The sequence below is a fragment of the Eulemur rufifrons genome, chromosome 18, assembly GCF_041146395.1.
Source record: "Eulemur rufifrons isolate Redbay chromosome 18, OSU_ERuf_1, whole genome shotgun sequence".
Taxonomy (NCBI): Eukaryota; Metazoa; Chordata; class Mammalia; order Primates; family Lemuridae; genus Eulemur; species Eulemur rufifrons.
In genome coordinates, this window is record NC_091000.1 from 54288320 (window position 1) to 54314100 (window position 25781).

Genomic DNA, 25781 nt, shown 5'->3' on the forward strand with positions numbered 1-25781 from the left:
CCATGTTACTGTACTGAATACTGTAGGCAGTAATAACATGATGGTTAGTACTTGTGTATATAAACATAGAAAATGTACAGCAAAAATACAGTATTATATTCTTACGGGACCACTGCCATATATATGGTCCATCGTTGACTGAACTATCATTATGCAGTGCATGACTGTACTTACTAATGTGTTGGTCCAGCTGTGAAAAGTGTCTGTGGGCCGGGGGACAAGGCATAAAGTAAACCATGCCATAACCTCTCCTTCGGAACTTATGTGATTTTTTAAAAATAAAAATGTATGGAGAATTCCACTGGAGCCCCTTTGCCTGGCCAACTGCCTGTTGGTTAAATGAATGATTTCTTGCTTGTGTGGAGCTTCACTGTAATCCCTGCTGCTCTATTCCAGAGATACAGGCAGCAGAAAGGGGTTCATAGGACTAATAAGACACTCATGGTAAAGATCAGTAAAGCCAATGAAAGATCCAAACTCTATATGCATATCGATTTTGTATTAAATATAGTATTGGCAAAGCTGAGTCCATTGGCTTTTCATGATATTCTGTAAATGGTACTTAATTGTGATAAATAGCCTTTAAGTCATTCATTAAGAATCTATTAATTCTTTTGCCAACATTCATTGAGCACCTACTACATATCAGACATTGCCTTTTATCATGGTGGGAACTTTTCATTCCAAAGAACTATCACGATGGCTACACAAGGATGGTGAAATAGAAAACTGACTCAACTGAGAACTGGATAGTCTGGCTCTATCACTGTGTAACTTCTGCTCCTTGGAGTTCAGGTAATTTGGTCACAAAGTGAGAGAACTGAATAAATAAACTTCAAGACTTTCTTCCATTCTTCCCCTCCTATTAGCTGCAACCCCATACCACTCCATGTGACAGACACAATGAATTGTTGTGAACACCTGGAGCTTATATTAAGGTTCCTACAGAATTCAGAAATTAATTACTGGGGGTTGTGGGCATTTAATCTCTGCCCTCAGAGATTAAAGTACAAAATCAGCGCACAGTGAAACACAGCAAGGTATGTAAAGTCTCATCCTTCAGTGGGGAGAGGAACACCAGACCAGTATGTCTTGACCTTTGTGACAATGTCAGCTGAGACAAAAGCATCACTTAGTATATTAGTTCATAGATACTTATGGCATGAATGCATGAGCCTTTCAATCCCATAATAAAACAACTACATGAAGGTAGTCTTTTAAAGGAAATGTTTTTTAAATAAAAATTTCTTTTTTTTTATCTGAAATTTGGTTACCTTTTACTTTGTGAGACAAGAAGTCACACTATTCTGATAGTCTCTAGAATTTCCATGAGAGCTGGAGTCATGTCAATCTTGTTCATCAATAGAACTCCAGCCTCAGAATAGTGGTTAGCACTTGGTAAATGTTGGCAGAATGAATGAATTAAAAAGAATGAATGAAGAAATTATCACTTATAGACAACATCCCTGGGGCTGGGTGCAGTGGCTCACACCTGTAATCCTAGCACTCTGGGAGGCCAAGGCGGGATGACTGCTTGAGGTCAGGAGTTCAAGACTAGCCTGAGCAAGAACGAGACTCCACCTCTACTAAAAAAAAAAAATAAAATAGAAAGAAATTAGCTAGACAACTAAAAATATATAGAAAAACTTAGCTGGGCATGGTGACGCATGCCTGTAGTCCCAACTACTTGGAAGGCTGAGGCAGAAGGATTGCTTGAGTTAGGAGTTTGAGGTTGCTGTGAGCTATGCTGATGCCACGGCACTCTAGCCTGGGAAACAGAGTGGGACTCTGTCTAAAAAAAAAAAAAAAAAAAAAAAAAAAAAATCCCTGAGGCATCCTGACTCGCATAATCTTGAAGGTCCAGGACTCTTCTTAAAAGCCAGAACTTAATGTTTCAAAGCAATCTTAAATATATACTTAAATAAAGATCTCAAGGGATTTTTATCACATGTCTAGTTCTTTCTACCCCTTTCATTCTTGCCCACCCAGTAAGGGATTCTTCCCCACGCCTTTCCAGTGGAGTCTGCGACCCCCCTCAGTGCCAGCACATCTGGGAGAGGGAACCAGAGCAAACCCAGAGGCAGACTGCATCCGTTGTCTGTGCCACGTAATTAGAGGGTTCTAAGTCCTCAATTCCCTGCTCACCAATATAAGACCTTTTTATTAAAAATACTGGTTTTCAATCACCAGTGCATCCATGAGATAACAAGGCATAAAAATAAACTGGATGACATAAACTAGGTACATAAAGGGTTTCGGAAAACTTTAAATAGTGACGAATTCATTTCTAGTTAAAAGTCTAAGGACGTACCCATAAGGGATTCAAAAGCATGAATATATATAAAACACAATGTCAATGTACTCTCTTGTTTCCATAGAGGTCCTACTGTGCACTCGTCTGCAATGTTCCTTGTCCAGTATAAGGACCTCATTATACATTACAAGATGGGAAATCTAGAGAAAGTTTTATTTAAAATTCTATGCCTGACCATTGCAGAAATCTTCAAGGCATCCAGACACAGTTATGCAGCTCTTGTTATTCAAGAGCCTGCTCTGTTCCTTTCAACACGAGTAAATTAAATTTTAAAACTTAAAAATCTGTGGTTAAAAAATGAGACCTCATTGGCCAAATTGTCTCTATAGACTCTATTCATCAGGAATGGAGACTTCTTTAATTCCATTTCTATATTTTTAGGAGCATCTGTTTTGATGCAAGTCTAGCCCAAATAGTAATTTCCCAGCTTTCTTGTCTGTATTTAAATCTACTTGTCCACTGGAACAAATAAAAAGAAAGATGTTATCATTTGTCAAGTTACCAACTAAATAGTTATTTTTTTCCAGAGGTAAAGCAACATCAAGAAAGTGAAAACCGTATCTGATTTGTAGATAGTTAAAAGAAAAAGGTATGAACTAACAAAATGATTGTAAAGGCAAGGCACACAGTGGACTTGGTTATTCATCCTCAGTGCTCCACTGTGCTTTGTCTCACTAATATAGTCCTTAATAGTATTACTTTCTGTTGCAGCTACTAGGATGCGAGTTAATTCATTATGAATCCAAGCTCCTACTCAAAATAATGTTGTTTAGACCAGCTGACACAGAGCTTTGCAACAAGAAATATTCAATAGATGTTTTTGGTTAGAAGAATCTTACGCTATTTGCTTGCTAAAGAGGGAATAGAGGATAGGCACCGTGAGAAATAGCACTAACTTCTATTATTTGAACCTTTCAGGTAAAGACAAAATAGATCATTCCTAGACAATGCTGTATGGTGGAAATCACTGAGACTTTAGTGTCATAGAGACCAAGGTTCAAATCTCAGTCTTGTAGTTATTATCTCTGAACCATAAATTTAATTCTCAATTCTTACCTATTTATACCTTCCTTCCTGAACTCTAAGGATTGATCAGAATTAAATATTAAAGCACCTACCACACAAACGTTTGACTTTTAAATGGTGCTAAATAAAGAGTACCTATGGTTTTCATACTTTTGTTTCCAAATGCATAACTAGTGATGACAGTAGAGGCTCATTTCAGCTCAGTGAAAAAGAAATTTTCTATGAGTTAGAACTGCCCAAAGATCAAATCAACTTATTGCTTATTATGAGGTGGTGACTTCCCCATCATTAGGAGCCTTCAAATAAACATAAATGACCTTTTACCAGGCATGGTGAGTAGGGAATTAAGTAGTAAGGCTTAAATTCTAGCATGTAAATGCTAAGTTTCTATGATGCCTTAAAATTCCTGATAGATTCTGACACAATGAGCACAATTTTTCTGATTATTCTTTAAAAGCAAAGATAATGATATTAGACAGAAGGGAGCAAATTTGTCACAAGACATTGAGTTTGGCTTAAATGGTAACTTTACATGTCCAAAAAATTAATGTTCAGATTCATGATTTTTTTTCCAGCAACAGACTTTAGAAAAATAGAAAGGTCTAAATGTTCCCCAGCTTCTGGCTTCCAATTGTCTATTTAAATAACTCTCACTGCTCCACTTCATCTTTTTTTCCTCCAGTTGAGAAGCCGACATGACAAAGGCAGTTAAGCAAGTGCTGTTGATCAGCCCTAGAAAAACATCCATTTACTTCCAATCCATCAGTATATGCCCTGGGAATTCTTTTCTCCAGCCCCTGTCTTAGTTGGCTGTAGTTCTCTCTTTCCCTTTTCCCTACTCTGTCCAGGAAGAGAAGAAAAAGATCTCTACTTGTCTCATTCATGGTTTTCCTCTCTTCTCTGAAGACTCAGCATATTTAGCCCTGTAGAAGATTGCCTGGTCTCTCAAGGCAATTTCCCAATAAGGCTTATTCTGTCACCAAATGGAATCCTCATACCACCTACCAAAAGAGCAATTTCTCTCCTTTCATTGCAATGTATTTCCTTTTGTCAAATTGTATGTGCATGATCGTAGAAAAAAGCAAAATGGGGGTAGGGGAAAGGCGGGGAGACACAGATTCTTATGGTTTTTAGGGCTGAAGGATATTTTTGAAATCCCTGAAAAAGTATTCAAAATTTCATGGGAGTGTGTATTTGGCTAGATGAGAGTCCATGGCTTCATCAGATTCTTAAATGCTGCATATGATACAAAAATTGGTTAAGGATCAATGTCTTACAGAAGAAAATATTTGCAAATAATATATTTGATAAGGGTCTTACATACACAATATACAAAAAACTCTTACAATCCAACAATAAAAAGACAAATAGCCTAATTTAAAAATGAGGAAAATATTTAAATAGACATTTCTTCAAAGAAGATATACATGTGGTCAATAAACACATGCAAAGATAATCAGCATCATTAATCATTAGGGGAAGGCAGCAAAACCACAAGATACCATTTCACACCCCATGGGATGGCTATCTTAAGAAAGACAGAAAATAACAAGTATTGATATGGATATGGAACAACTGGAAATTGGTTCTTTTTGACCAGTAGGATATTGACCATAAATAGGTCTACATGTAAAAGTATGTAGAAACTCACAAATTACCAATATCATAGACTTGGCATCAAAGACCACTCCCATGATGCAAATATAAGCACCTCCAGCTACTGGAACCCAGACAATGAGTAACCATCGGTGAGAAAATCTTAAATTTGGCATCACTGACATGTAGTAGAATCTAGAGACTATTTCTAAACTTCTCATCTTCTCTAGCCATACAAGGATATAATGATACTTTCCTCCATGGTGTTGTCATGAAGATTAATGAAATTGCATCTGTCACACAATTTAAGTCTTTGTTGGAAATGTTCCCTGTGACTCTAAGGTGACATTCACATGCTTTTCTATTTACTAAAGAAAATGTTACCTTGAGTGCTGTTTGGATATGTTGCTAAAAATATTGTTTTATTACAATAAAATTGAGATATCATGGACAGAAAACTCATTTGAAAGCCAGGTGACCTCATGTTTCAATGATCGATTGCTATATAACAAGCTAACCCAAAGCTTAGTGGTTTGAAATAATTCCAGTATGACCTCATGATTTTACAGGTCAGAGATTTGGAAAGTGTTGGCCAAGAGCTGTGTCTCTAATCCATGTGTCTGTAATAAACTGGAGTGACTTAAGTTAAAGGGTTCACTTCCAAGATGGCTTATTACTAATGTGAATGACACCTCAGTGCTTTTCTCTCTCTCTCTCTCTCTCTCTCTCTCTGTGTGTGTGTGTGTGTGTGTGTGTGTGTGTTTCTCTCTGTCTTTCCATGTGGCATCTCATCATCCAGGGACTCTCCACATTCCTGGTGCTTCTGTGGTCTCAAGGAAGACATGCTTCTTTCATGATTCTGACTTCTAAAAGGGAGGAAGCAGTAGCTGCCTGGACAGTTAAGAGCTATGCCCAGAATTGGCACAGCATTACTTGTGCTTTACTCTATTGGTCAAAGTACTCAGAGCCTGCCCAGATTCAAGGGAGAGGAGAAATACACTCCACCTCTTAGTGAAGGAGTGGCAAGGTCATTGCAGGAGAGCATGCTGAATAGGAGATATTGTTGCCATCCGCTTTGGAAACTACAATCTCACCCTGGAAAATTTGCCATCAATCTTGTATAATGTTCCAAAGAATTGATCTCTTCACTTGGAAAATGCACGAATTGGACCAGGGTTCTACTTAGGATCCTTTGGATACAAGAAACAGAGATACACAAGTTATCCTAAGAAAATAGAGTTCCTCTACGAAAACACCAGATTGCCACTAAAACAAGCAAGCCCTCAAAGCATCAGCTATGTCCCCCAGCTTCTCTGGGAATGTTGGAATGTGTGTTCTTCCTCTTATGGGAGACTGGGGTCCTTATATATCTGATTTGGTCATTGTCCTAACCCTTCCTCACAGGTACAATCTCTGTATCTCTGTAGGGCTTATCAGTTTTAACCCCTAGTCAAACACATTCTCTCCTTAGTACCAGATTAAAATTCTACAGAAAATCAATTCCTCTTTGCACCATTCCTTTAGTCCTTCACGTCTTTCCCCTGTAGGCAATTGTATAAGCCTCTTGCTACTCCAAAGATTGGCTGCTTTTTTTGTCAGTCCCTTTATTTAATAAGCTGTGGCAGTTAGAAGATGGGGAGTTTGGGGTTGCAGATAAAGATGACATCACTTAGCACAAAAAAATGGCCATCTAGAAGGCATGATGATCCATGAGTAATACAACTAAATAATCTCCAAAGTCATTCCAGCTCCAAGTGTGTATGGATTTTGTAAAGGTAATTTCCATTAGCTTGTGCAGTAACACAATAGCCTACTCATTTTGCAATGCTTCACAGAGTGTTCTAAAAAAAGGAGCTACTGCACAGCTTCCATTCCCTAGAGAGAAGAAAGAGTGCTTCAGGGACCCAGCCTAATTTCCTATAGCCATTCTATTATCCCAGCTGTATCTATGGTTTATATTAACCCTTCAGTGCTATTGATCAGCCTAGTCACAATGAAAGAGCTTTATTGAATTCCAAGTAATGGAAACTCATTACATCGCCTAGATAATTAATTACCAATTCTTTCCTTTTAGTGAAATTGAAACTGGCTGTAGAGAACACGCTGAGTGAGTCCAGTAATGCAGCCCGTTTAAAGCTTTATTTAATGCCTATGAGGAGCTCTCTACACTGGCCTTGGAGATGTGTTTGATGTACTGCAGGCCCTTTATAAAACCTAAGCTCTTTCTTTTAAAATAAACTACCTTTTCAAATGGACTCTATTGAAAGGAGGAGGCACTTAAACCACACAAAGTAAAAAAAATCAAAACAAAAATATAAATCATATAAAGATGGAAGTAAGGCATTGCTTCACTGGTACTTATAAGCCAGGTCATCAAAATGTTTTGCAAACCACTGAATAAGTCAGAAGTAGGGGCTGGGTTCATGTCTTCAATATTGTCTTTTATTCTCCTTGTCCCATACCATTGCTAGGCACAAGGCTGATGCAATTTTCAAAGAATAGTGAATTACTCAGTTATTAATACCTAACATCTGCAGAGAACTGATAACATCATCACCAGGATGGAGTGAAAACCAAGCAAGACGGTAGTTACAAATAATAGTTGGCATTGATGGAACACCTACTATGTACCAGGCACTGTGCTAGCTGTTTTACATATATTATGTCACTTAATTCTCACAACTCTACAATATGGGTTACATTAATACCTACAATATGGGTTACATTAATACCTATTTTGAAGGTAAGAATAACAAAGCTTAATCAAACTGCCTGAGGTCGGGACTATAATTCCAGACATTCAAATTTAGCTCTGCATAGCTATTAAAGCCTACTCCATCCACTATGCCATACTGTCCCCCTCAAAACTAATATGATAAGAGACAAGTCATTTCAAAAATCATTTACAGGAAACACAAGAAAGATTTGCAGTTTATGCAAAGACCAAAGTGCAACATGGAAAAAACAATTATGCCTCAAGTTAAAGCATAAGAAAAAATAGTTTTATCACCATCACCTCTCTTCTGGTGCCAGTATGGAAAGTAATGGTAATTTCTTTTTTGCAAAACTTGGCCCTAAGATATTTGAAACCTGGATGTCAAGTATAAAACCTAGATATCAGCCAGGCGTGGTGGCTCACGCCTGTAATGCTAGCACTCTGGGAGGCCCAGGCAGGAGGATCATTTGAGCTCAGGAGTTCGAGACCAGCCTGAGCAAGAGCGAGATCCCATCTCTGACAAAAAAAATAGAAAAAAATTAGCTGGACAACTAAAAATATATAGAAAAAATTAGCCAGGCATGATGGCACATGCCTGTAGTCCCAGCTACTCAGGAGGCTGAGGCAGGAGGATTGCTTGAGCCCAGGACTTTGAGGTTGCTGTGAGCTAGATTGACTCCACAGCACTCTAGCTTGGGCAACAGAGTGAGACTTTGTCTCAAAAAAATAAAAATAAAAAAAAAACCCTAGATATGCTATACTTTCAAAGCCTTGTTCAATCCTCTATGTTATAAGAAGTGGAGATTTGTGTAACTCCAATTATACAGGGTGGACTTGAAGTCAATTCCTTCCAAAAGAAATATAAGTTAGACTCTAAGAAGCATTGAACCAACCTTGATGCTCTTCATTCTTTACATCAAATTCTGTGATAACCATGGCATGCTGAACAGTTGCAGAGAGAATGCTATTCTACATAATTTATTATTACATAAACCAATGAAATGAGGAGTGTGAAAAGAAAAAGAACTGTTGGTTGTATTCAAAAAAGATAAAACAATGTTGAATGCTTTAGAATACTTGCATGCTGTCAAATATTGCTGTTGAGGTGGGTGAGACAGCTGTTAAAGATCAGAAATTTCGTGAAAATATAATTATTACTTAAATCACTTATTTAAAATATAATTATTAAACATAAAAACATAATTATTACTTATGTACTTCAGTTACCTCACAGGGTACTCCTATGAATTCATTCTACACAGAAAATTAAAATTGACTTATTGTGGGTAGAGTTTATGTAAGTAAAATAATGCAGATACCTTATCAGTTGACTCAAATTGACTTTAATATGCTTTGGCCCTACCTCAAAGTATATACTTTCAATTTCAAATAAAACTCATATATGAAACAGTTTTAATCCCTACAATGACCATATACATTTTAAATTAATCAACTAGTTACCCAGCCAGCTTGTCTAGGCTAAGAGGGTTTCTAATATACCACAGATTTCTTCACAGGAGGCAGAGTGAGACTTTGTATCTCACACACTTTGAATTCCTAACACCCTCTTATCTTCCTTTTCCTAAAACTCCACTCCTTTCTGTGGCTGTCTTGTAGCTATCTAAACACCTCCAAATCCTCATTCCTCAGCCATCATCACTGGCCCTCTACTTCTTATTGTCTCTTCCTCACCTTTTCTGTAGAGACCAACTGAGGTCCTTTGGCATTCTCCAGTTCTGCATGCCCAGCCATTACCTGCTCAGAATAAGAAAGGCCCCGGGGCCAAAAAAAGGAAAGAAAAGAAAAGAAAGAAAGAAAAAAGGAAGGAAGGTAGGAAAGAGAGAGAAGGGAAGGAAGGGAAGGAGGGAGGGAGGGAGGGAAGGAGGGAGGAAAGAATCCTTTAGAAACTACAAAAAGTGAAGTAAAATCAAAGGTTACATCTGCATATATTTTAATTTGTATTCAATTTGATTTGAATAACTATTTGAGCAGATCTCTGTTCATTCCCAGAAAACCTCCTTAATGGGCCTTTTACTTATAAAATGTAAAGCAAAGACCCTGTGCTGAAATGAATGTTTTTGAAGAAATTTGTCACTAGCAAAGAATCAAAACTCTGCTCTGATGATGAGGTGGGAAAATTAAAAATCCTCTGTGGGGTGGAGGAGATTGCATCTAGGAAGAACAGGTTCAGAAGGATGAGGTGCATGTTGGGGAGATGTGGACAGTGGAATCTATGAGAGGCTCAGTGTCTTAGTTGGGATCTGATTTCCAGTGGTTAGAGTGGCGAGGGCCAGAGTTTGACAGAACAATTCTTCAGGGACTTGATGTAGTTCTTGACATAGCAAGGTTCAAGAAGAAAGGTATATGTATCCATATATTTATGCAGGGGAGAGGAGAGGGTTGTAAATGTTTTCTAGTTTATATAGGGTAAATTAGAGGCCTAAAGTGAAGATGTGATGAAGTAAGCCAAGTGGCTATCTACATATCTGTGGGAAGAATATTCCAGGCAAAGCCACCTCCAAGTGCAAGTGTCCTGAAGCAGCACTGTGCTTGGTGTGTCGAGGCACAGCAGGGAGGCCAGGGTGGCTGGAGCTGATTGAGGGAGGAGGGGGAGTGGCAGTGAGTAAGGTCAGAGGATGGTGGGGTGGCATGGGGTCTTTCTGGGCCACTATACAGACCACTTTTACTCTGATATAATCAAAAAGAATCTGAAGAGAGCTTTAAGATGGAAAGAAAATGTCCATGTAAAACTGGATATTATTGAAGTGATGTAATAATGTTTCCTCATTATGCAAGGGCTTACTATGGTGCAAAGGAAAAACTAACAAAATGAAAGTGATGCCTAGGCATTTTCAGATAAAAATGTTATATACATAAATTAAAGACAAGATTTTGGTCTTAAGCATCTACTAACTGATAAAATCATATAGGTAACAAAGTGAACTTAAATTTTAACAAAGGATTGTCAACAGAGCCTCAGTGGTGTATAAGCATGAAGGTATATAAGCATGAAGTCATCTTTCTGGACCTAAGTGCCCTAATCTTATAAGATGAGGGATTTAAATGGTGTGATTCTTATGGCCCCTTACTGAAATTTGGGATTTGCTGCTGATATTTGATGGCCTAGGGCTCATGTCTGAAATGAAAGGAGTATACCTAAATTCAGCAGTCACAAATCTAAAAGGAAAAGGAGGAAGGAAACATTGTATATCAGGAAGGTACAACGCATTTGTATTTAAATTCATTAACTGAGCAATCCCTAAAACATACAGAGGGAGAAAATTAATGTAATTGTTATAAGAGATTTCCACAAGTAACCCAGACAAACAGAGGTTACAAGATAATATTTTTGTAATAAAAATTACAGAACTGCCACAGAAGTAAGATACAGAAGCAATGGAGCACTTCTACTATCCGGGTATCTGCTGGAGTTTCATTTTCCTAAAAGTGAAGCATCAAATAAATGTTTATCTTTCTGAAAATTTCATCTTTTCAGATGAAAATGAAGATGCTCCCTTCGAAGATGAAGGGAGCAAAAGGAGCATTATGGGGAAGATGTAGATGAACAAGGAAGAATTGGTTCATGAATATAAAATTGATAGATACGTAGGCTAGATCTTAGGAAGGTCTATTTCAGGGCACTTAGAGTGAAAACTGAAATGATGCCATGGATAGGAGACCATGAAGTAGACTATCACTTACATGCAAAGGGAGGTTTTAATACATAAAATTTGACTGCATGACTGTAAGTAAGTAAAGCTCCGGGGAGGGGGTTGGGGGGGAAGGAAAGAGGTCTTAAGAAACCAAAAAAGACAAAGACACTCTTAAGTGCAGGTGTTAAAAATAGGAAGGGAAAGACAATAAGGATAGTTCACAAAGCACTTCATCAACTTTGTTGAGGTTTAGTAAATTTAAAATGTTCAACATTAGTCTTAATTTTCCTTAGAGACCAGATGTTTAGAGCTGCTCTGACCAAGACACTAGTAACAAGGTATTTATGGCTATTAACTACTTGAAATGTGGCCAGTTCAAATTTCAGATACATTCATTATAAGTGCAAAATATATTTAGTACAAAAGACAACATAAAAAAGAAAATAAATCTTAATGATATTTTATATTGTTTAATATTCATGTTGAAATGACAATATTTTAAATATATTAGTTTAAATAAAATATATTTTAAATTAATTTCACCAATTTTTTTTAGTATGGCTACTAGAAAATTTTAAATTATCTATGTGGCTTAAATTTGTAGCTCATATTGTATTTCTATCAGACAGCACAAAACATGCCCTCATTTTGTGGAAAATGAAACACACCTATAAAAGTTTTAAAATTTTTTCCAACTCACAAAACTACTATAATTATTGAAGAATTTATAATTATTTGTTTAAGGGTATAGAGAAAGAACAGAGACTTAGAATAATGCTAAAGACAGAAAATGAAAATTCTTTAAAACCATATGTAAGACCCAAAAAACATAAAAAGGATAGGCCTTCATCTTGGGAGTGGGGGGTTGGAATAGAAGTATATGTCCAGAGCAGGGCAAGCTGTATCTGCATGTTGTTGATCAAACTTTATATAATCTGGGGCATGCAATGCAAACTTGAATATGTCTTGACAAAAACAAAAGGAATAATGATATGTTTTAGGTAAAGATACTTTAGAAATAGAAAAAAATACTACATAAATATGTCTCAAGTGTGGCTCACTTCACCAACATGGGAATATGAAAAAGTCACATCTCTTTTATATTCTAAAAAATTCAAGTCTACTATCTTTTTCTTGAAGTCCACCCTTTCCTAGCTTCATCTCCCCGAAAATGACATTCCAAAAACCTAGGCTTACTCAATTTACCCAAAAATACTCAATTCTGCTAAGAAGTACCACAGGAGGAAAGCGAACTGCGTCTAATCTATTGTTGTACAAGCGTGCTTGTGGCTGCCACAAGATGGCACTGTTGAACTCTGGCTCTTGCACAGCCCGGTAGTCACTGTCCACTGCCAGTCCAAATCCCTTGGAAAGAACCTCCCACCTGTAAGCTCTCCATCTTCTTTTCTTCTCTCCTGCTATCTCCCACTGAACTCCAAATATTTGCAGATTTTTAAAATGCAAAACATTTTCACCTTCCACATTTAAATTGCTTTATAGAATATTTTCTTAAAGATAATTTCTTTCCTTCTGTCATTCTGCCCACTAAAAATACTTTTATTCTCATCTTGCTACATCATCAATGATGCATTAGGAAGTTACAAGAGGACATAGTATAAAGATATTAGCATAACACTGCTCACAACTGCAATGGGCTACCTTGGGAAGTAGGCAGTTCCTAAATGATGGATAAATTTTAAACAGACCCTAGGTGACTATTGTCAAAAAAATTTTAAGAAAAGTGTATAGGAAAGAGTTGATCTGTGTTGTTTAAACTTGGCATATTCCCATGAAAGGTCTGTTTTTAGGAGTGGCCCTTGGCCAGCTTCTGGGAACTGAGATCTTGGAATATTCTGTCTCCTAAGAGCATTTTTGTGTACCTTAGGCTTTGGGTCACACTGTATCAGTTGACCAGATATTTTATGTTAACAGTGTGAATTTTGTTAAACACCTGTCTTCTCTCTGGGGTTCTAAAGCTTAAGCAACTGAGTTCAGACAGGCAGGCACTATTTTGGCTGACCCTCAAAAAAAAACCTGGATACCCAGGCTCCAGCCAGCTTCTCTAGTTGGCAATACTTTGCTGTAAATTTTTCCTGGGGAAGTAAGCATGACCTAGGAGATTCCACTTGGAGGGAGACACTTGGAAGATTGTGCCTCATATACCTTTTCCCTTTTGATGATTTGATTTTGTACCCTTTTATTATAATAAGCAGTAACTATGAGTATAACAATCTGTGAGTCCTGTGACTCCTAGTGAATCACTGAGCCTGAGATGATCTTGGAGACACAGGATATCTATATGGATGAGAGATTCCTCTTTATATACATATTAATTGGCATATAAGATGCCTGCCATCTAGGAACCTGCAATAAAGTCCACATTAAAAAAAACACTTTAACACACATAGGGAATTTTATATACTGAACTAATTTGTGCTGAATAAACACTGAGTAAAATAAAATCAGAACATAATTAAGAAAGTTGCTTGATCAGGGGATACTTTGTGCATGAATTTTGAAGTATGAAATAAAGTGCTAGGGCAAAAATTGGCAAAAAAATAAATAAATCTTTAGAGGTACTTGAGGAATATAAGAATATACACATATATGAAAGATTACAAGCAAATTGACTTGTCAGTGGAGGAAATAACAAGGACTGCAACTGGAGGTATGAAATTTAAAGATATATGAACTGGCCAAATGGTGGCTATCATCGAAAGAAAGAAAGTTACATAAATTTCATAAAATTATGAACTGATATCATAGAAAAATCTTCTAAAATCGACTAGTCCACCTTCCTCATCTCATTTATACTCTTTTCAAAATAGCATGTTTCATTTACTGCACAGCCAATATTACAACAACAATAGAAAATCAAAAACATCCTGAATTCCACTATTTTAGTACACAGAGTGTGACTCGATAGACTATGGGTTCTCTGCCATTTAGTAGCAATGTTACCTTGGATAAGTCAAAAGTTACTTGTAATATTAGTACTATCCTATAATATAAGGATACAAACCAGAATACATACAAATTCCAAACCAGAGTACCCATGTAATTTGCCCTACGTCACTTGGCTAGTTAACAGCAGAACCAGAGCTAATACATAGATTGCCTAATCTTTAGTCCAGAAATCATTCTTCTCTATCATGTTTAATATAAAGAAAAGTTGTGGATAAATTTTGTGGAATATAATGGTGAACAGAAATAGATTATTAGCGATAAGAAGCAGACCCAATTCAACCACAGAGCTCCAGAGAAACTAAGAAATTGGAGGCAGTTGTAGCCATAGCAAACAGAGAGCATAAAGCAGGGAATTGTGTGAAAGTCTGTAAAGAGCAATTGGACCTTTAGGTTCCCATCCCCACTCAATATAGAAGATAAAAAATCTCTACCCCAGTTCTCAGGAGAAGAAATAGAACCTCTAGAGAACTTGAGCCACATAACCCTGGACCTAATGACACCAAACATAGGAAGACTGTGGTTGAGAAATGAGTCTGAAAGCAAAGCCCAAACACAGAAAAGAAGAATGCTTGAATGAGTCCATTTGTATGAACTTCAAGATCAGGTAATACTAATCAAGAAGGATAGAAATCTGAGTTGTCAGGGACGGGGAATCATTGATAGAGAAAGGGTACCTGGAAACTCTGCAGGCATGGAAATGTCCATCACCCTGATGTGGATGAGAGTGACATGGGTTCATACAGATGTAAAAATTTGTGAAGCTGTGCATACACATTTGTATATTTTACTGAATATACTGCATATCCCAATTTATAAAAAGAATCCAAGGAGTCTGCTAGCATCAAATCTAAACATTTCAGGCTCAGTCAAGTTTTCATAGAAACATAAGAAATGAAGTTCCCAATATGGAATTGATCCCTTATTTTGGTTCTATTTTTCACCAGAATACTTGATTCTCAACTTTCACAATCGGGTGAAATTTTTCCTGACTTTAAGTCAGCTGTCCTTATTGTCCCAGAATTTTCTTCACATTTGTATAACTATCCCATCCCCATTTTACTCCTCCAATCCTAACCACTGCCTCTAATGATGTTTGGGTGTACATATTTCGAAAGGAATATATAACACATTATTCATGATCTTTAATAAGCCAATCAGCACAAACTTCCTGTCATTATTTACCCATTACCTACTTCCCTCCCAACGCTATTATTTTAACTTCTATCACCATGGATTAGTGTTCCTTTATATTGAACTTTATATAATGGAACAATTTTACTACTATATGTGAACATAAGTATTAATCAATTATTAATAGTTCTAATTTAATTGTGAATACTATGTGGTGTTTGTTTTTCCATTCTTGCAATACTTCACTTAGAAGAATGGTCTCCAGTTCCATCCAGGTTGTTACAAAAGGTATTAGCTCACTATTTTTTTCTATGTCTGAGTAATACTCCACGGTATACATATACGACATTTTATTAATCCACTCATGTATTCATGGGCACTTGGGCTATTTCCACATCTTTGCGATTGTGAATTGTGCTGCAATAAACATTCAAGTGCAAGTGTCTTTCTTATAAAATGCATTTTTTTTCCTTTGAGTAAATACTCAGCAGTGGAATTGCTGGATCAAGTGGTAGGTCTACTTTTAGTTTTTTGTGGTATCTCCATACTATTTTCCATAGAGACCGTACCAGTTTGCAGTACTATCAATAGTGTATAAGTGTTCCTTTCTCTCCGCATCCATGCAGCATCTATTGTTTTGGGACTTTTTGATAAAAGCCATTCTCACTGGAGTTAGGTGACATCTCATTGTGGTTTTGATTTGTATTTCCCTGATAATCAGACACATTGAGCATGTCTTCATATGTTTATTGGCCATCAGTCCATCTTCTTTTGAAAAGCTTCTGTTTATGTCTTTTGCCCACTTTTTAATGAGGTTGTTTGATGTTTTCTTGGTTATTTATCTGAGTTTTTGTAGATTCTTGTTACTAGCCCTTTATTGGATAAACAGCATACAAGTATTTTCTCCCATTCTATAGGTTGTCTATTCACACTATTGGTTGTTTCCTTGGCTGTGCAGAAGCTTTTTAATCAAGTGCCATGTATTTCTTTTTGTTGTTGCTATGATTGCTTTTGGGGTCTTCTTCATAAATTCTTTGCCTAGGCCAATGCCATAAGAGTTTTTCCAACCTCTCTTTCCAGAATTCTTATTGTCTCATGCCTTAGGTTTAAGTTTGCTATCCATTGTGAATTAATTTTTGTGAGTGGTGAGAGATATGGATCCTGTTTCAGTCTTCCATATTTGGCTACCCAATTTTCCCAGCACCATTATTGAATAGGGATTCTTTTCCCCAGTGTATGTTTTTGTCTGCTCTGTCAAAGATCAGGTGACAATATGAGGATGGTTTTATATGTGGGTTCTCTGTTCTGTTCCATTGGTCTACATCTCTGTTCTTGTCCCAGTACCATGCTATTTTGGTTACTACAACCTTGTAGTATAGCTTAAAGTCTTGTAAGGCGATGCCTTCTGATTTGTTCTTTTTGATTAAGGTTGTTTTGGCTATTTAGTCTCTTTTCTTGTTCCATACAAAGCATAGAATTATTTTTTCTAGATCTGCAAAAAAATTATGTTGGTATTTTAATGTGGATTGCATTCAATCTGTTAAGCACTTTGGGTAGTATAGACATTTTAACAATGTTGATTCTGCTGATCCATGAGCATGATATGTTTTTCCATTTGTTTACATCCTCTGTGATTTCCTTCTTCAGAATCAGAGTTTTGTAGTTCTCCCTGTAGAGGTCTTTCACCTCCTTGGTTAAATATATCCCTAGGTATTTTGTTTTCTTTGTTGCTATTGTGAAAGGTACTGGGTCTTTGATTTGATTCTCAGCTTAACTGTTGTTGGTATATAGGAATGCTACTGATTTGTGTGCATTAATTTTGTAACCTGAGACTTTGGTGAATTTATTTATCAATTCCAGGAGTCTCTTGGCAGAATCATTGGTGTTATCTAGATATAAGATTATATCAGCAAAGAGTGATAGTTTGACCTCTTCTTTACCCATTTGGATATACTTGATTTTCTTCTCTTGCCTGATTGCTCTGGCTAGAACTTCTAGCACTATGTTGAACAGAAGTGGTGACAGTGGGCAACTTTATCTTGTTCCAGTTCTAAATTAGAATGCTTTCAATTTTTCCCCATTCAGTATGATGTTGGCTGTGGTTTTGTCATACATAGTTTTTATAATATTGAGGTATGCTCCATCTATGCCTGCTTTGTTGAGATTTATTATCATAAAAGGGTGCTGAATTTTGTCAAATGCTTTTTCTGCATCTCTTGAGATGATCATATGGTCTTTGTTTTTGCTTTTATTTATGTGGTGGATAACATTTATAGATTTACATATGTTGAACCATCCTTGCATCTCTGGAATGAAGCCTACTTGATCATGGTGGATTATTTTTTGTTTAATTTGTTTTGTTTTGTTTACTGATGTGTAGCTTTATTCACTTTGCTATGATTTTATTCAGAATTTTTGCATCTATATTCATAAGGGATAATGGTCTGTAGTTTTCCTTTTTTGCTTAGAATGACTTTTTAAATTCATAATTTTAAAAGAACGTTCTGTGGTCAAAAATTCTGCCCACCCCTGCATTTCTGGGATGAAGCCCACTTGGTCATGATGGATTATTTTTTTGATAAGCACTTGGATTCGATTTGCTAGGATTTTATTGAGAATTTTTGCATCTATATTCATAAGAGATATTGGTCTGTAGTTTTCTTTTTTTGTTGCATCCTTTCCTGGTTTTTGGGATCAGGATTATGTTGGCTTGGTAAAAAGTGTTGGGGAGAATCCCATCCTTCTCAATATTGGAGAATAGTTTATGTAGGATGGGCACCAGGTCTTCTTTGTAGGTATGGTAAAATTCAGGTGTGAACCCATCTGGTCCAGGGCTTTTCTTTTTGGGAAGGTTTTTTATTGCTGTTTCAATTTCAGATCTGGATATTGGTCTATTCAGGAATTCTATTTCTTCCTAGTTGAGCCTGGGAAGGGTGTGTGTTTCTAAAAATTTGTCCATTTCCTCCACATTTTCTAACTTGTGTGCATGAAGATTTTTGTAGAATTCATAGATGATATCATGTATCTGTGTGGCATCAGTCATGATTTCTCCCTTCATGTTCCTGATGGAAGTTATAAGAGTTTTTACTTTTCTGCTCTTGGTTAGTCTAGCCAGAGGCATGTCAATTTTGTTTACTTTTTCAAAGAACCAACTTTTTGTTTTATTAATCTCCCTTATGGTTTGATTGTTGTCCTTTTCATTTAGTTCTGATTTAATCTTAATAATTTCTCTCCTTCTGCTGGGTTTGGAGTCGGTCTGTTCTTCCTTCTGCAGCTCTTTGAGTCTATTCATTAGATTGACTCAGGAAAATCAGTAAGAAAAAATCGAACAACCCTATCAAAAAGTGGGCAAAGGACATGAATAGAAATTTTTCAAAAGAAGATATAAAAATGGCTAACAAACATATGAAAAAATGTTCAACATCTCTAATCATCAGGGAAATGCAAATCAAAACCACAATGAGATATCACTTAACTCCAGTGAGAATAGCCTTTATCAAAAAGTCCCAAAACAATACATGTTGACGTGGATGCGGAGAGACAGGAACACTCATACACTGCTGGTGGGACTGTAAACTAGTGCAACTCCTGTGGAAAGCAATGTGGAGATACCTTAAACAGATTCAAGTAGACCTACCATTCAATCCAGCAATCCCATTATTGGGCATCTATCCAGAAGAACAAAAGTCATTCTATAAAAAAGACACCTGCACCCGAATGTTTATAGCAGCACAATTCACAATTGCAAAGATGTGGAAACAATCCAAATGCCCATCAATTCAAGAATGGATTAGCAAAATGTGGTATATGTATACCATGGAATATTACTCAGCTATTAGAAATAATGGCGATATGGCATCTCTTTGGTTCTCCTGGAGAGAGTTGGAACCCATTCTATTAAGTGAAGTATCCCAAGAATGGAAAAATAAGCACCACATGTACTCACCAGCAAACTGGTGTCCCTGAGTGCACATTTGGGAATAACACCAATTGGGTATCGGACAGAGGTGGGGGCTGAGGGGAAGGGATAGGTGTATACCTACTTGATGAGTACAATGCGCACTGCCTGGGGAATGGACACGCTTGAAGTTCTGACTGGGGGAGATGGGGTGGGGGGAGGGGATGGGTACATACCTACATGATGAGTGCGATGTGCACTGTCTAGGGAATGGACACACTTGAAGCTCAGACTTGGGGGGATGGGGAAGCATGGGCAATATATATAACCTGAACTTTTGTACCCCCATAATGAGCTAAAATAAAAATAAATAAATAAATAAATAAAAATTCTGCCCATGTGCATTTATAACATATTTTTTCCCTTCAAAAGCCAGAATATCCTTGTAAAGATAATCTAATATTTTAAATATTTTCACAACCATGAGAATATTATATTTTTCCCAAATGTCACATTATTCAGTTTTCCAGTAACATTGTATAATCAACAGTTAGTTTTATGTATGAATATAGTAACTTTGATAGGATTTCAAAAATGAACATACCACAAGGGCCAACTGAGAGTGTTTGTATATCTACCAGGCCATTTTGTAATTTCCTCTCTGTCTCTTCCATATATGACAATTTAAGGCTATTAGGGATTAAGCTTGGCACTGACCAACAGCTGCCTACACTGTTGTCAAATGAGTGACAATAGTTTGCAATGTGAATGTAATTCACAATATGAAATATTCTTCCTGATTCAGGCCACATCAGTGATCTAAGTGAAGGGTGGAAAATACCTCCTGTCTTGGCGAGAAAAAAGTATATGTCAATCTCTACTTGGCACATAAAAAATCTCACAGAATCTCCAATATGGAAATTAATATTTGACTCACCCGGATATAAAACAAAAATAAAGGCCAGTAGCATTTTCCTTATTATGAATGTTCAGGGTACCAGTACAGTCAATTTTGAATCCCTACTTTATTCTTGATCTTGAGATTATTTTGTTCTTTATTTTTACTAAATTACCCTCAGGAGGATTAAACTTTGCTTAAATGAATTTCAATTATCATAAAACTTCAACAATCCAAGTTATCAATATTTAGACCTCTCATATTCAAAATATCCAAATAAAGATGAGAACATAAAGAAAATGGCCCCTAACTGGCATGATTATCAACTTTAAAGAAATGCCAGTGTCTATGGATTTGAAATATGAAATGTATTTAATATTTAAAAGGCTCTTTAACAAGGTATGAACTTCCCTCTTCAATTAATTATGTTGATTCAGGCACTTGTCTTCCTTTCATTTAAAACTTTTAAACAAAGTGTCTCAAGTATTTGGATTTGGTACTGGAGGAGAAACAGACATTGGCATAAGTTGTTCAGAGGTGTGATCAGAAAGGAGTTTTAACAATGTGAAAAAAATGCACAACCAACTTCCATTATCCTACATTTGATGTTGCTGGTGCCATCAAGCAAACACTAAATAACAACAAGCAAATTCTGTTGAAATGTTTAGCTAAATGGAACCAAAACAGTCACAGTTGACAATTTCATAAATACATTAATTAGAAATGTCTCCAAATAGCATGTGATTTTGAATTATTAACATAAAACACTGCATTATAAATGACTGCAAATTGCATTCCTAGTGTTCTCCATGCTTAATTTATCATGCCGTAGGAAAATTTGCAAATTACTTCATTGTTTTATACCTAATGGCTAGTTTTATGTGTATATTATTCCTTTAAGATAAAATTAAATCACACCATACATACGTGTCATTTAGCTTGCTATAGGAGATACACAAAGTTGGGTCAAAAAATGGCCAATCTCCCTTTCATAGGGGTTTTTTGTATTCACAGTGATTTATTGTGAAGATTCCAGTTAAGTTCCTGGCTACCCTCCTCTGTCTCAGGGTTCTTTTTTCTTCCTCAGAGATGCATTCCATTCATAATGATACAAGACTTTTACTAAGCTGTCCAAATCATGGCTTTTCATCAGTGAGTACAACTTGATATCATATTTTACACATATAGAGATTAAACTCTCTAAGTATGCAAGAGCCAAGACTCTGGCCAAACTTAACCTTGATGTGTTGTCATTCACACTGCAAGGACAAATTCTGATATGCTCCTTCATTTGAAAGGAATGGTCTATATGAAAATTTTAAAGTATTATAGTTTACCTATGCATATATCTTTCCACTCTCCTCATTTCTTATGATTTTACCTTTTGCTTCATATTTATATTGCTATTGGATCCAAGCCCCTCCTAAATAAGTAGTTTTTCACTTATGGTTATTTGGGGGATTTTGTTTAGCTGTAGGATCCTTTTGTGAAATAACATTTAAAAAACCACTAATTCTCCCCAGTGTGAATAGAGTAAGTCTTATCCAGATATTTGAGAAGCTAATATAGTATGAATTTTAAAATTACATACAAAACAATTTATACTTATGTTAAGTGTAGCATTTAAGGAGGGGAACCTGTCCAGATTCTTCCTTCTAACACAGCTTCCTTCCCTTCTCCAGGGATATGAAGATGCTGATGCACCCACATTCTATTAAGAATAGTCAGTGGTGAAAAAGTCATGCACCACACTGTGATTCTCTTCTCATCTTCACATTTCACCTGTGTTGCCAAAGCCATACCTGAACTACTCTCCTTTCTTTGTGCTTGGATCCCTTTTGTAACTGGTGGTATTATTCTGCTTTTAGTTAGGGGAAGAGAAGAGGCCCTTAGGCCTGTCTATCGTAGGCCATACGTTCCAGCTGAATTCACTGGTGTTCTGAAGCCAAGACTCATGTACAAACCCAGCTAGCAATGAAATGTTTTCTTTTGATATTGAGTTCCAGAGAATAGATTATTCATTACAACAATGTTAAAACTATTAGACAGGGATTTAAAAATAATTATGACTAATACATTAAAGGGGGTAGTAGGAAGTGGATATAGTAGATAACTTCTTCATCATAAACAAATGAGGAATTTAAGAGTAAAATGGAAAATAAGAAGCACAAGAAAATAATTATAAGGGATTGACACCCTAATCAACAGACTATTGACAGACTAATAAATAGACTGGATATAACTGAGGAAAAATGTGTGAAACTGTGGAAAGGTCAATAGAAATCATCCAAACTAAAATATAAAAGCATAAGAGAAATAAAACAGAGTATCCAAGGACTAATATTTATGTAATTGGAGCCCCAGAAGGTAAAGACAAGAGAGCTGGCAAAATAAATATTTGAAGTGACGATGGCCAAGAATTTTTCAAAATTAATGAAAAAAAATTTAAAAAAGTAGATCCAAAAATTTCTGGAAACCTCAAGTTTGCATATTTGTGCAAGTGCTCACACATTCATACACACAAAAATATGTACAGAAATTTATAGCTACTAAAAATATCCTTTAATTCCTTAAAAATGAACATAAAATAAAGACTTTTCAGACAACTAAAGTCTGAGAGATTTTATTTCCAGCTAATATGCACAATAAAACATTGAAGAAAGTGGTTCAGATAGAAGAAATATGATAGTAGATGGAAATTTAGACCTACCCAAGTAACTGAAGAAAGCCATAAATGCTAACAGTCAGGGCAAATAGACTTTTTTCCCCTTACTTTTAATGCTTTTAAAAGTACTTGATCATCAAAAGCAAAAATAGTAACAATGTATTATGGAGTTAAGAATATATGTAAAAGTAAAATGTCTGACAAAAATAACAAAGAATGAAAGGGAGGACCTAGAAGTATGCAATTGTAAAATCTTATACTTTGAAGCAATATAAGACTATTTTAAGAAAGACTGGTAAGCTAAAGATGTGCATCATAAGTAACAAAGCAACCATCCCCTCCAAAATAGGTATAACTAATACACTGATAATAATGACAAATGGATTTTGAAAATATTCAAGTGATCCAAAAGAAGAAAGAAAAAGAGGGAAAAGGAAAGAAAAAACAGATGAGATAAAGAGAAGGCAAAAGCAAGATGGTAAATTTAATAGTTGCATTTAATGAAAATGGTCACACATCTCAATTAAAAGTCAGATATTCAGATTAGATTTGAAAAGCAAGATCCAATTTTATGTTGCCTATAAGAAATCCACTTAAAATGTAACAACAGAGATCAAAAGAAAAGAGGTGGGAATAATACACCATGCAAATACCCATCAAAGAAAAGCTAAAGTGACTATATTAATATCAGATCAAATACACCTCACAACAAGGAATATTATCGTGAATAGAGACATTATAATCATGAAAAGGACTATTCAAGAAGACCTAACAGTTTCAAATGTATATGTACCTAATAACAGGATTTCTAAATACACAAAGCGAAAACTGATATAAACAAAGAGACATCCACAATTAAGTGAAAGTTTAACACTCTTTTCTTGGTAATTGATAGAACAAGTAGATTGAAAATTGTAAGGATATAGAAGATGTGAAAAATACTATCAAACAACCAAGATATACCCTATTATGGCCTAATTTTGCTGAACAACAAGAACAACATATAAAAGGTTGGTTGATATTATATTTTTTAAGGATTTATTTATCTCATTTCTTTCTATTATCATAAAAATGTCCGTGAGTACTTTCCTGATATTTTTTTGGAATGGACTTTGGTCTAAAAGTTATAAAACAAGAGTGCTTTCTCTGGGCCAGGTTATCCTGAAAGAAAGTGACTAGAAATCATCACAGCAAGACATCCACCACGTAACCATATCAGATAAATTTACAATTATACTCAAAGCACTACATTTTGATCTGGTTTTAAATTTATGCTTAAAAACTTCATTCCCCTGGTTGGCAACTGAGAATTAATATGCCATAAAATCTTGGTTATGCGCATGGAGATTATCACTTAAACGTGTCAATTGTGAGAGAAGCATTATTTAAGTGACTTATAAGACGGGGTCTTTAACATTCCCATCTTGCTATTTCCGTTATCAAAACTAAAAGCCATATAGATTTTGAATATAAACATCATTTGCTTCTATTTGCTTGAATAAACATTTTGATTTATCCTAGTTATATGTATTCCTAATTTCAGTTTTGCTCTTGAAAGCACAGATATAATGTAAAAAATTAAACCATAATAGGAATCTCTTTGAAATCTCTAAAAATCAGGCAGGTTATTAACTGTATACCCAAACAGTGTTCTGGTGGCTGAAATGAATAAGGATCCAAAGGAAATTATTTAAATCAAGATCCTCTTGCCATGCCTGGTGGCTCATATCTGTAATCCTAGGCTTTTGCCTGGCCAAGGTGGGAGGATTGCTTGAGGCCAGGAGTTCAAGACAAGCCTGGGCAACATAGCAAGACCCTGTCTCTACAAAAAATTTAAAAATTAGCTGGGCATGGTGGTGCACACTTATAGTCCCAGCTACTCAGGAGGCTGAAGCAGGAGGATCACTTTAGCCCAGGAGTTCAAGGTTGCAGTGAGCTATGATCATGTCACTGCACTCCAGTGTGGGCAACAGAGACCCTGTCTCTTGAAAAAAAAAAAAAAAAAGCAGGATGTCACTCTGGAACAACTGACATGTAACAGTATAGATATTCCCCTGGGATGATGGACTATCTGATTTACAGCATTCCATACTTAGGAAGAGGCTCCCAAGCCTCCTCATAAGAATAATTTTTCATTAAATAATCAAGTTAATAATTCAGGAACTGGTTTCTTCTGCACATGTAAACAAACCTGCATGGCGTAAGCAGTTCCTTGGTGCAGCATCTTTACACTATCAACTAGTGTCATTGTTTATACCAGGAGTCCCCAACCTATGGTGAGTTGCATAATTATTTCATTGTATATTACAATGTAATAATAATAAAGCGCACAATAAATGTAATGTACTTGAATCATCCTGAAACCATCTCCTCCATTCCCGGTCTGTGAAAATATTGTTTTCCATGAAAATGGTCCCTGGTGCCAGAAAGGTTGGGGACTGCTGGTTTATTCAGCGGCTCATGCACAGCATCTCTTTTGTCTTAACTTTTTAATTTGATTTTGTGAATCTGTGTTTACCCTTATAACTATGCCTCCAAAGTGAAAGTCCACTGCAAGTCCAGGTGAGCCTGCAGCAAAGAGCAAGGGGATTACAATGGAAAGGAAAGTAGAAACAGTTAAGTGTTCAGAGAAGGCCAGATGCCATCATTCACTGGGAAAGCATCAGGCTTCAGTTGCTCGACTATTGGAACAATTATAAAGGATAAAATGAGAATAATGGAATACATGAAAGGCAGTGCTCCAATGAAAGCATTAATTATTACTAAGCAGAGTAGTGGATTAATTATTGAGATGGAAAGATTATTATTGATTTGGCTACAAGATCAAAATAAGCATAACATTTCTATTAGCCTAGCATTGATGCAACATTAGGTGAGTGTTAACATTTAATATTCTTTTTTGAAATTTCTCCTTTCT